General features: G+C 41.1%; 1 protein-coding gene across 1 annotated transcript in view; it reads left to right on the forward strand.

The window, feature by feature from the left end:
* The window catches only part of shmt2 (serine hydroxymethyltransferase 2 (mitochondrial)), a 35,258-nt gene continuing 22,366 nt past the window's right edge, over positions 1-12,892 (forward strand). The window contains exon 1 of the mRNA XM_026923995.3: positions 1-201. The gene's annotated coding sequence lies outside the window, so the exon portion shown is untranslated. The remainder of the gene's footprint in view (positions 202-12,892) is intronic.

Raw genomic sequence — 12,892 nt, forward strand, 5'->3', positions numbered from 1 at the left:
TGGCTCGCAAAGGGTATGCAATGACAGAAACTACAAGTCCCATGAAGCCCTTGCACGTTGCGAACTCTACTAGCGCTGGCTGTCGGGTCTTGTGTGTGTGTGTGTATAAGTGTGTGTGTAGGGAGCAGAGAGCCTGGCTGCTTGGAGCTTTTCCACCACGTTATCATCATGTTGACACTGCCAGTGAGATATTTAGTCAGGGTGAGTATAAAGCATGTTTTATTTTTAATTAGGCGCTGTTAATAAGACATGTTGATGGTTATGGATTAAAGCATGTTTGATTGTTATTCTGCTGTAGTAGCTTTGCTGTCTGTGTGTTAGCCAGCTGGCCTAACGGTAGGATTTTATCAGTAGCCTGAGTGGAGTTTTGTTCCTTTCAGTTAACAGCAAGTGCATGTTTAAAACGCTGTTAATTAGAAACGAACTAAACTCTCTTCCATGACTGCTCCAGGGTTAGCCTGCTAGCTCGCCTGTGGAGCTGTTAGCTAACTGGGTTACACATAATAACAGTCACAAGCTTATAAAGCAACCCAGTGAAACATTTAGCTGTTCTTTTCTGCAGCACGAACAACGTTGTCTTTCTTTGCTGGTGAAAAGATTTTCGTTGTCACGTGTCGTGTAGCGTGTATTAGTTACGCTGCTAGCTAAGTAAGCTAACACGAAGTTTCAAAACTGCAAGTCTGCACCTAGCTTTAACTCAGTAGCGAATGCGATAATGAACGAGCCCCTGGAATGTATTAACTTATCAGGTCAGTGCTGGTACTTTTATCTCCGCCGGTCAGAATGGTGGCGTTGTGTTGTTTGGTTTTGAGTGTAGCTGAAAAACAGAGCTGTGCTGTGAGTGAAGCCGGGAGGTAAACGATGATGCAACGCTTTCATCAGAACTTCTACAAACATAGCTCACGATACTGTACCAGCTGAAGTATCGCGATACCCTAAACGTAGCTCACGGTACAATACCACCTGCAGTATCACGATACCGTAAACGTAGCTCACGGTACTATACCACCTGAAGTATCATGATACTATGCAATATTGTGTTAATTCATCATTCAAATCTACCAAGTGAACCAAATTTACAGAAATGCATCACAAATGAAAACAGACAAACTAAAGTTTCCTCTTCATGTAGTAATTACTTTTTTTTAATTAGAATGAATAACTGGCTGTTGGAAAAAACTCAAGAACAATCATACAGTTAGCAATCATACAAATAATTCTGTGTGCCACATATTTCATCTATTGTTCCCCAGAGCAATGAAATCATGCGAATGGAACTTGTCCTCAGAGTATGAGGAATGCACACAACGTCAAGAATAAATAACTGAATTTGGAAATGAACTCCAAAAAAGAAAAATCATAAAATTGGGAATGTTAGCTCACTCACTATCAACCACTGCTAATTTTATTATTTACACATGGCGGTTAGCATAACATTAGCTCGCTCACTATCAAACACGGCTAATTTTATTATTCACAGACAGCGGTTAGCGTAATGTTAGCTCGCTGACTAGCAAATACAGCTAATTTTATTATTTATTAATTTTTAATTAATGATATTATTGACTAATTTTATTATTTACACACAGCAGTTAGCATAACGTTAGCTCGCTTACTATCAACTGGGAAATCTTTAAAGATTAAGGTAAAATATTTAGGTTAAATGAAGTATCAGTAACCTTTGTGTATTCTGCAAAAAAACAGTGAGTTGTCATTTTAGGACAAGAGTATTAACTGCCACACGTACAAAATTACTTACAGTACTACTGTTTAAACAATACAGTGGCATCGCCAGTGTTTTGAAGTATTAATATGGCTATACTACCATAGTACCTGTATACCATGCAACCCTACAGTGTTACCAGCTCTTTTCAGGGGAAAGTAGCTAGTACGTGCTCAAATAGGCGCTAGAAGTCGCCAGATGACGCCATGAACTAATATGCATACCCACTGTATATCAAAATGCGTTACGTAAAATGATTTTATGAAAACACTTGGCTGGATTAGAATTAAGCAATATCACACTCGCGTGCTGGTGTACTGAATATCAGCACGGTTGTGATTCAGCCGCAGGTAGGAAGTACGATTGTGAATATGATATTGCTTTTCTACAGCAGTTCTATAAACAAGAAATTTAATATTGTGTAACTGACATTTCAGACACAGCATGGGTAAATATTTAGTTTAATTTGCTCCATCATTGAAAATAATTCCCAAAGAAGCCACAGTTGGATAGAGTGTTGCGCGTTGCCATGCCAATGCACAGATTGACTGACAGCCCATAGTAAGTCTAGTAATGGTTGAACTATTGCTACAGTTGGAATTTTATGTAGCAAACACAAACAGTGAAATGTACCAGTGCTGTTATACTAAATATCAACACTCTTGGAACACCTCTACTCCAATCAATTTAGTGGACCAGAACTAACTGTTGTGTAATAATACATGTAGTATACTAGTGTAGCTAAAAGGAACTGTGTTGTGCTGAAATGATATAGCCAATGACATGAAAGCAGAACCTGCAGCTCAAGAGAAAGGTTTGCACGACCTGTCAATCATGATGTTTTCATTAGCTATGTTTACATGCAGAAATTGGACGACTTAATTTTAGTTTCCCAATTAACTGTTTATGTGCATCCTAAAATGGACAATTTTCATTTTATAAGCACGCTACATGTAACCTAATCCAAAGTTATGCTCATGCTGTTTCAATGTTACCATAATGAGGAGCGCATGAGTCTGGCTCGGTGCGTTCAGCTTTTTAATCACGCTGTTTGTGCTGTTAATGAGTTTTAAATGATTTCTGTCTCAGCATTCAAGAGCATGGATGCTATAGTTGTGTAAAATAACATAAATACACACATTATCCATCGGTAATATGCCTTTACACTTTGGCTAATGTTACCAACTACATAAGAAGTAAAAGCATTTAATAGAGCTTGTATGTATGTTCTGCATCCTCACTGAATATCTGATGAATTTCAAATGCTAAGCCAACTTTATTGAGGTCAATTCCCATCCTTCGTCTGCATTAAAATGTTTGTTTGATGCCAGTCTAACCTCACAATTATTTTAATAGATTAAAATCTTTAACAGGAGCCGTGTTTTCTTACACAACAGTTTTACTGCACAAATTTACATGTCTATTACCTTTCAGTTTAATAGATTAGTAATTAGTCTTTTCTCTTCAACTGTCTGAGCCTGTCTTCAACAAGACATTTGCTGTGTATAGATTTGTTCGGTATTCAATGTAGTGCATTATTTTTGGATTCAACCATTTTGTAGTGGCATCAGGAACAGGCTGAGGGCTCACGCACATGGTGCTCCCCTATCTAGCATCCTGCTAGCCAACGTCCAGTCTCTGGAGAACAAGCTCGACAACCTAAGGGCCATGGCTAAGTTCCAGAGGGACATTCTGGACTGTAAACTTCTCTGCTTCACCGAGATATTGCTGATCCCAGCAGTACCGGACCATGCCAACCAGCTGGCCAATTTCTTCCCGGTTTATTGCATGGGCAGAACAGTGGAGTCGGGGAAGTCAAGGGGTGATGGAGTGTGTCTGATGGTAAACAGCAGTTGGTGCGACAGCATGAGCATAGTTCCTCTCACACACTGCTGCATACCCAACCTGGAGGTCCTGACCATTAAATGTCGCCCTTTCTACCTTCCTCAGGAATTTAACTCGGTCATATTCAGTGCCGTTTATATTCCACCTCAGGCGGACACAGACACTGCCTTGCAAAATACATGAGGCTCTCACTCAACACCTGACTCATCACCAGGACGCTGTGCTCATTGTCACGGGGGCCTTTAACAATGCCAACCTCAGACATGCAGTGCTGAACTTCCACCAACACATCACCTGCCCCACCAGTGGCGAAAGGATACTGGACCATTACTACACTCCATTCAAAGACAGCTACAAGGCACAGTCTCCACCATCATTCGGGAAATCGGACCATGCCATCTTCCTCATGCCTAGATACAATCAAAGGCTGAAACAGGAAGCTCCGGTTCAGAGGGCGGTAGCGTGCATATTCTGATGACATCGTTCTGATGGCATTGTATTTACAGAAGCAGTTGTGGGATTTATCTGGAAACTGGCAGATGATACAGTCCACAGAACCATCAACAGAATGTTTCCCAACCAGAAGCCGCGGGTGGATAAAACCATGCTCTGAGGTTTCACACTGCTGCCTATAACACGAGGGCTCGCTTCCATGATCATGAATGAGTACAAGGCTTCCTCCTACTATGTGTGCAGAGCGGTGAAGGAGGCGAAGTGGCACTACAGAAGGGAAACTGGAGTCACAGTTCCAACAGGGTGGCTCTAGGAGCCTGTGGCAGGGCCTGAGAACGATAACGGACTATCAAACACCATCCTCTAGAACAGTGAATGTGGGCGATTGTCTGGCAGACGAGCTGAACACTTTTTACGTTTGTGTTGAGGCTGCAGCTAACATTGCTTGCGGTTCTAACAGCAATATCAGTGCTAGCAGTGCTCACAGCACTGACAGTGCTAGTGGAAGTATGCATGCGCTTTTCAACACTTTCACTGGGTTATTCAACCTCTCCCTGGCACAGTTGATAATCCCCACATGCTTCAAACAGTACATTATTGCTCCTGTCCCAAAGAAACCCCAGCCTGCCTGCCTCAACGACGATCATCACCTGACACCCTGGACCCATCACAATTTGCATACTGTCCCAATTGCTCTACCGAGGATGCCACCACACACCTCCTACGCACAGCCCTTAGCAATCTGGACATCAGAAAGGGAAATTACGTTAAAATGCTGTTTGACTCCAGTTCAGCATTTAATACTATAATTCCCTCCAAACTCACCACCAAGTTGGAGGACCTGGGACGTAGCCCACCCCTGTGTAAGTGGATCTCCAACTTCCTGACAGACAGGCCACAAGCAGAATAGGTCGGCAGGAATGTCTCACCCTTCCTCAGTACTGGAGACCCCCAGGGTTGTGTCCTGAGCCCCCACCGTACTCATTGTACACTTATGACTGTGTGGCTACTTCCAACTCTGCCACCATTGTCAAGTTTGCTGATGACACTGTTGTGGTGGGCCTGATCTCTGATAAGAATGAGAAGGCCTGCCTAGAGGAGATTAAAAGCCTGGACAGCTGGTGCCAAGAGAATAACCTCCTCCTGAACGGCAGCAAGACAAATGAGTTGATAGTGGACTTCAGCATGAGGCAGGAGAGGAGCTACCCCTCCCTAAAGGTCAGCGGGGCCCCAGTGGAGAGAATGGACAATTTCCTAAGCCTTGGTGTTCATGTCCCACAGGACCTGTCGTGGTCCTGTCACATTAACACCCTGGTGAAGGCCTGTCACCGTCTTTACCACCTTAGACACTTAACGTACTTTAAACTGCCCTCTAAGGTGGTAAGGAACTTTTACACCTGCACCATCGAGAGCTTCTGATGGGAAGCATCACAGCCTGGTTTGGGAACAGCACCAAGCAGGATAGGTGCATCTATACTGAGCTCCCTATCCTGCAGTCTACCTACAGCGAGCGGTGCTGGACCAAGGCCAGGAAGATAATGAAGGACCTCAGCCATCCGAGCAATGGACTCTTCTCTCTGTTGCGGTCAGGGAAGTGCTTCTGGTCCCTGAAGGCCGACACAGAGAGAATGAGAAGGAGGTTCTTCCCACAGGCCGTTCGGGCCCTCAACCAGGACAGCACACAGAACTAGAGCTTGGACTTGTTTGCACAATACCCACTACCTCAGCTTGATGTTGCACAGCATATTTTGCACAAACAAGTGCACAAATCTGCACCTTATTCAAAATACAATCGTGCTGTTTTCTGCAACCGACCTTTGTATCCCTGATAATCATATCTTTTTCTATATCTTTCCTTTCCTATATATAATATACAATATACAAGTAAATTCTGGTTTATGTGAATTCTGTTTTTGTCATGGACAGTCGAAAAAAGCATTATGGTTGTGTATGTGACCAATAAAATTTGAATTAGAATTTGAAATTTGTAATAATAATAATAATAATTCACAAATCCTTTTTTTCTAATGTTCCTTCTGTTAAATTTTATTTGACCACTTTATTTAATACTCTTCAACAGTGAAAACAGTGTTTTGATTATAATTAGGGCTGCACTAAAATTTCAGCCTCCAAGTTTTGGTTTGTCCAAAACTGGCCAAAAGTGACACATCCAGTTACCAGAAGAGTAAAACTGCTAAACTTCGACAGAGAAGTTACCTTACTCTTGCACAGGGACTCTTACACTACAAATTTTCTACATGCTGGTCAGTATACAGACTACAAATAATAGTTTCTTATTTTATTTTATTTATTTGTCATAGATTTGTGAAGCAGTGTCCTGTTCAAAGGATATGCCTTTTCATTACTCCGTAAAGCATTAATTAACTAATACTTTTAATTAATGCTATTTAGGCAACAGTACAAGTGCCTTAATAGTATAAATAATAATCATCATCTTCACACTGTTTTGATCATTGTAGGTTTTCTCTTATTGGTTCGTCGAGGTGAGTGAGGGGACGTAAATCTTAGCTCCAGTGCTCTTTCCCTGTGAATCAAATGACTTTTTGGATGGTCAATTTTAGCATTTCCTGCTTGGTTTTCAGCACATTTGCAGCTGGTGTGCATCATTGGAGGAATGTCACCACTTTTTAAAGCTCACTACTTTGAAGTAAATAACATTTTTGCCTGAATGGTTTGGGACATAGGCATAAAATGCGGTCTGTCGTCCCGAACCAGTAGTTTGATTGCATTCATTATTAAGTGCATTGTCTGTGGTTACTCTGATTGGAGTTAACGGGAATACTCCAGTATTTTTCTATCTAATCTCTCTCCTCCATATCTGTAGCCTATATGCAATTACCATGGACAAGCATTGATAGAAAACTCATTTCTAATGGAAACCTGTGTTTGGCTTGAGGCGATTGACGATAATATCGGAAATCACTGACAGATTCCTTCTATCGCAATAGCTATTATGTTGGACGATTTAAATGTCCGACATAATAGCTGCTGTATGCAGCTTTAAGATTCACAAATACCTTTGACTCAAGCACTCATTAAAGCATTGTATAAAAATGTTCCTGCCCAAACAACAGCCCTTAAACTTTCATTATAAGTTAGTTTGGAGTAAATGAGTTTTCAGTTATTTTGTCAGTACAGGGAAGTCTGTGGGTTTGATTTGGTTAAAAAATACTAGAGGATTCTTGATTCAAGAACAGCAAAACAAATGGTTCAATTTTTTTCCCATTAAAATGACCATTTAATGGAAAATTTGGGGCAAGAAAAGTGCAGTGGTAGAAACTACAAGTGGCTATCAATATGAAGATATCTGTTACCATAGTCGGGTTGTTAAATTGTGTTTGTACTGCTACCCAGCTAGATGAGCTGAAGACATTTATATAATGGTAAATGTATGCAAATGTAGGATTTTGTCATTTTGTTTAATATTTTCGACCTAACATTAACTCTGTACGTTTTGTTTTGGTGCAGATGCAACATCGGGCCTCCTCATTCTGTAACGCACACATACTGTGAACTTTACATACCGAGTTTCAAAACAGAGTAGATAGAGTGTTTTCTTTTGTCACGGTTTAGAGCAAAATGCATCATAAGCTGTGTGCTATAGTTAGCTACTTGTGTTGACTACTTGAGTTAAAAACATAAAGAAAGCCAACCTTACAGATGCATTTACATGTCTTCATTTAAAGCTGCAGTGGCTAGGAAAAAACCCATAATTATTGAGTCAGGGGATAAAAAAGCTCTATAATATATTCCTGAGCTGCTGTGAGTTGCCCTGACAATCCTGTAATTGTAAGTCATAGTCAGTGTTACGTGAGGCGTGATGGGTTGGAATTGGCGGGAAATTTGTACACATACGTCATGTACCAGCTCAGGTACACTATATGGCCATATAACGTTGTACTGCAGCACAAAAGTATGAGTAATGGAGTTTGTGAGAAATGTGGGTCAAGTTGAGGAGAAAAGAATCCATGTGTAGAAAATTGTAATTGAGGTGCATTGAAAATCTTTTTATAATCTAATTTTAATCCCCGAATTGTAATTGAATCAAACTGTAAGTCAAGTGACATATTTCCAACTCAGAATCTCGGGACTTTGCTTGGTGTGACAGGGCCTTAATTCAGCTGTGAGGAGGAGTTGTTGAGGAGCAGTATTAATGGCTCTAACCGAACATTCCTTTTCCTCGTGCCCCTTTATGGTTTTCGTGTGCTTTTTCTGTCTTTGTTGCTTTCATTCAATTAAGAAAACAGAGTGTCCTAGTTCGGTTCTCAGATGGGACAAAATGGTTTGTTTGAGTCCCAGAATCAAACCCGTAAATTGTTCTTCAGATTCTTCCATCAAGAAAAAGCCATGGCAGGAAAAGCCACAAACACAAACTCTAGGACAGATATCTGCAGACTAACTAGATCAGCAAGTTTATGTTTGTTTCTTCTGATATCCGTGACTGGATAAAGGTTTTTGAAAATGAGGTCAGTTGACTTGATGTGGTGTGGCTTTTGCTTTTCAAGGCACTCTGTCATTTTGCCAACTTAAAGCTTTGTTCTTCAGCCAGACTCAACTAGATGCATCTTGATCTGAAAGGCAGAGAATACCAAGACTCCTATAATACAATTTTTGATTCATTTTATCATCTGGTTGCTTTGCTTCTTTCTCCAATCCATCTGACAACTCCTGGTCTCCGTTTAATCATATGAATTAATAATTAACTTCTGCTTGTGTAATATGGATTTCAGAAGAGCCAAAGCTCATCTCTGTTGTCCGCCAATGAAATTGATGTTTTGGTCGTGCACCCACCGCTGGGTTCAGAAGAGATGGACCTGAACGTTCTGACACACAGGAAGTATTCATAATTAACTTGGCTTTAGTTCTTGGCTAAGTTTTTTGTAAGAACGTGGAGACATGGTGGATGCAGGAACAGTTGAGTGATTTAAATAAAAAACTAGTAATTTGAAAGAATAGGACTAGATTCCCCAGTCTATGCAGTGGTTAATATTTGTTTATTTAATACTAATCCTAATTTTGACATCTTTATCAGTTTCTGCAAAACTGTTTGTTGTGGAAAGTGAGATAAAGTGCCATATTTGGATCCATCTGAAGGTCACTTAATAATTGATTAGATTATATATTTGAATGGTTTCATGTTTATTTTTGGCTGTGCTCTGCAGCAGCCCCAGATTTGCAGAAGTGTACGGTTGGGAGGGGAGAGCTCCAGCTGCCCGTGTTAGCGTTGGCACGACACCGCTGTCAAATCTAGAACTGATTGAGTGCGTACTCAAAAATGCAGAGTTACTCTAGATGCATATTAAAAAGATTTCTTCAGCACCCTTCACATTCCTCTGCTCTGAAACAGCTGATGAGAAGTGGGTGAGCCGTTTCAGTGCCGGTGAGCTCAGTCTTCACCTCAGCGAGACCAGATGTGCCCCATCATGCACCAATGAACATGGGCTGACAGAGACTGACACGTTCCAGGATCGCCACTCGTATTCAACTCCATCTCCAGGATTATGGCGATAATGTTCCCCAGTCTCGGCAGGAAATTGGCTTTCCACCCTCTTGATTGTTCTGTGTCACACGGAGAGAGCCGAGGGCTAGAGGAGCAGAGCTCTCTTCCACCTTTCCATCTATCCCTCTCTGTCTCACTCTCCATCTCTCACACACACTCTCTCTCTGCCCCTGGCCTGTGTCATCCTCAGCCAAATCGGCGGGTAATTTGTAACGGCTGCTCTCCTATTAGTCCCTGACAGGGAAAGAAAAGAGCATGTGTCACTCTGACTGATTCTCCGTTTGCTGACACTTTTCAACTTGCTCTATCCCTCGTTCCACGCTCTTCCTCTGTCACCCCGTGTTACAAAGCTGATTGTCATCCAGTGAGACCTTGATGGACAGCAGTCATCTGTAAAATTGACTCCTGCCCTTGAAAACAAGAAATAGAAACAAAAAATAATAAGTCAAATGAAATGACTTTTGTCCTTTTCTTTTGGGTCACATTCTTATGTGATTCAGGAAGAACAGATGTGAAATGGCAAAATGACAAGTGTGTAGACACTGCATCAGTCCTGCCAGATGAGAGGTGTGTGGGTGTGTGTGCGTGCGTGTGTGTGTGTGTGTGTGTGTGTTGCTGTGTGTATTTGAACCCTTCTGATGTTTGGTACAAAGTTCTCACTTCAAAGTTCACCTTCAGAGCTTGCAATTTCTCTCTCTCGCTCTCTCTCTCTTTTGTTCCAAAAATAGTTCCATGACAGATCCATTCCTTAGGTCTTATCAGCTGTAATTTTCATCTTTTTTTCCATTTCAAGAATATTTAAATATCATGCCCTAGAGAGGTGTGTGCTTGTGTGCGTGCGTGTGTGTGTGTGCACACTAGAGTCATATCTATACTTTCTCTGATGAATTGCAACTTTGTGTGTGAGTGACTCAAGCTGATGGACAGACAGTTCAAAAGCTTCTGTGGGACACCTCAGTGCTTACAGCTTGTCTTAACTCACAGGTTGTTTGTGCGCACACACACACACACACACACACACACACACACACACACACACACACACACACACAAACACTTCAACATTACTCCAGTTCCCCCGTATCACAATGGCTCTGTGTCCCTACTGGAAGAGCAGACAGCAAAGGACAGTTCCTGTCAGTGAGTAATGACCTGTGCGATGTGTGTGTGTGTCTGTGCGTGCACGTGGACGAGGTGGCTCATGAGAGACAGGCAGACACTCTCAGCGGGGGTGCTGGCACATGGTGCTGGCGCTGACAGAAAGCCAGAGGAGCTGTGCCACTCCTCTCCGTATTACCGTGCCAGTGTAGCTCCCATGGGCATCTCATCCCCTTACCTCCGTCTTACTGCAGTGGAGGACAGGAACAGTTGGGGGGTGTGTGTGTTGTTTCTGCAAGGCTTGTTGCTACTACAGGTTATAAACATTTTGCTCTTTGCTCAGCTGTGGAACATCTGCAAGTCTGAAAGCTGCTCAAGCGACAGTGTATTTTCCACATGCAGTTTTGTAAAATTTACAATAAGGCACAGGACCACCCTCATTACCATGCCATGGTATCTGTCTCGCTTAACATGTCGCTCAGTGTCACAGTAAATGTGTAAACGATTCAGTGCTGCAAATCAAAACTTATTTTTCCATACCTGTACAGCCTGAGACTTCTTTCCTTATCTCTGTGGTTGAGCTTTGAACGGTGAGCTGCAAATGGGGTCCAGCTTAAGTTTGATTAAACTTGAATTGCAGTTGCAAGATATAAAATCTGTTTGTCTCTTTAAAGAAATAGTGGTTTAACTATTTTTCTCTCACCGTCTGTATGCATCTAACTGTGTGGCCGTACAGTAAAGATAGGGTTATCTTGGCTAATATACCCTAAAAGTTTAATTTACTGCTGTGCAAATATGTCAAAAGTTTAAAAGTGGAACGTGGTAGTCCATGTCAGCTGTGGCGTGTTAAAAGTGTCGCTCAGTATACTTTATTTCTCCTGTCACACTGCGCTTTCAAAACAAAGTGCTGCAGATAAAGCCTTAATGTTTTTTGGAGTACATGTCATTTTTTCATGCATATTTGAGTGGCTCAAATATGCATTCAGATCTTATTCTAGTAACGCCTTAAAAAATTTGAATAGTACATTTGCCAGTAATAACTGCTGCCTAGAAAATATTAATTCAGTAAATGCTATAGAGCTAATTACTCAGCTACACAAGTTAACTAATCTAGCAGAGGCTGTGGCTCTAACCAAGTGAACTGAGCTCACGAAGGCTATGGTGCAGAGACAGCTGCCCTACATTCTGCATTTCTAACCGTAGTGTTTTGGAGGTTATATTTGCTGTGAAGCACTTTGGCATTATTGCCATTTGTCCCAGACACAACATTCTCTAGAAGAACAACAAATGTGAGCATATCTGTATTATATAAGCTCTAATTGCTGAAATAATTTAATGCCATATGTATATTTTTATATTATAGGGCCCTAATTGTAAACCACACACCCGATCTTGTGAGTTAAGACACCAATATGGGCACCAGTATTAACTAATTCTTTCAGTTAGTTTAAAGAGATTGTATGCACTCACTGCACTCACTTTAATATGAACACTTGTACACCTACACATTCATGCATTCATTCAGTGAAACTGAAGACTGGCAAAAGTCCAGGCAATGTTTTTCTAGTCTTCCGCTGTCCAGTTTGGGTGAGCCTGTGCCCACTGTAGTGTCAGATTCCTGGTCTTGGCTGACAGGAGTGGAACCCGATGTGGGCTTTTGCTGTTGTAGCCCATCCACCTTAGGTTTTGGCATGTTGTGCATTTTGAGGTTTTTTTTTTTAGAATTCTGTGTAAACTCTGCGTTCGAAAGCAAGCAATTTCTGAAAAATTGGATAATTGCTTGAATGAGACGGGGTACAGGCATTCCTATTAAAGTGGCCAGTGAGTGTATGATTTTTGTTTCTCAGCAGTTGATTATTTGCAGTATATTACAGACTTTATTTTTTCTTAGACATTTTATTTGACATCATTTTTCTCATACACGTCATAAACCTTTTTTTTTTTTTTTTTTTTTTTTTTTTACAAGCAATAATTCTTATCTCAGCCTATAGTAATGTATATAGTTAGTTAACATTTGGCATTTTCCAGTCTATTACAGTCACAGTGCTGTAATAGCTATAACCTGTGGTATTTTCTGAACCTTATAAGACCTTACCTGGTTTGCCCTTCTGCTTGTGCTGAAGTAATAAACACTTTATTCATTGTGTCCAGTTCCCTAAAGGCTATTATGATGCCCATTAGTGTTATTTATTTACTCACAAGATTCAACCATTTACAGTATTTACTCATTATATCCCTAAGGCACCCTCGGT

The sequence above is a fragment of the Pangasianodon hypophthalmus genome, chromosome 2, assembly GCF_027358585.1.
Source record: "Pangasianodon hypophthalmus isolate fPanHyp1 chromosome 2, fPanHyp1.pri, whole genome shotgun sequence".
Lineage (NCBI taxonomy): Eukaryota > Metazoa > Chordata > Actinopteri > Siluriformes > Pangasiidae > Pangasianodon > Pangasianodon hypophthalmus.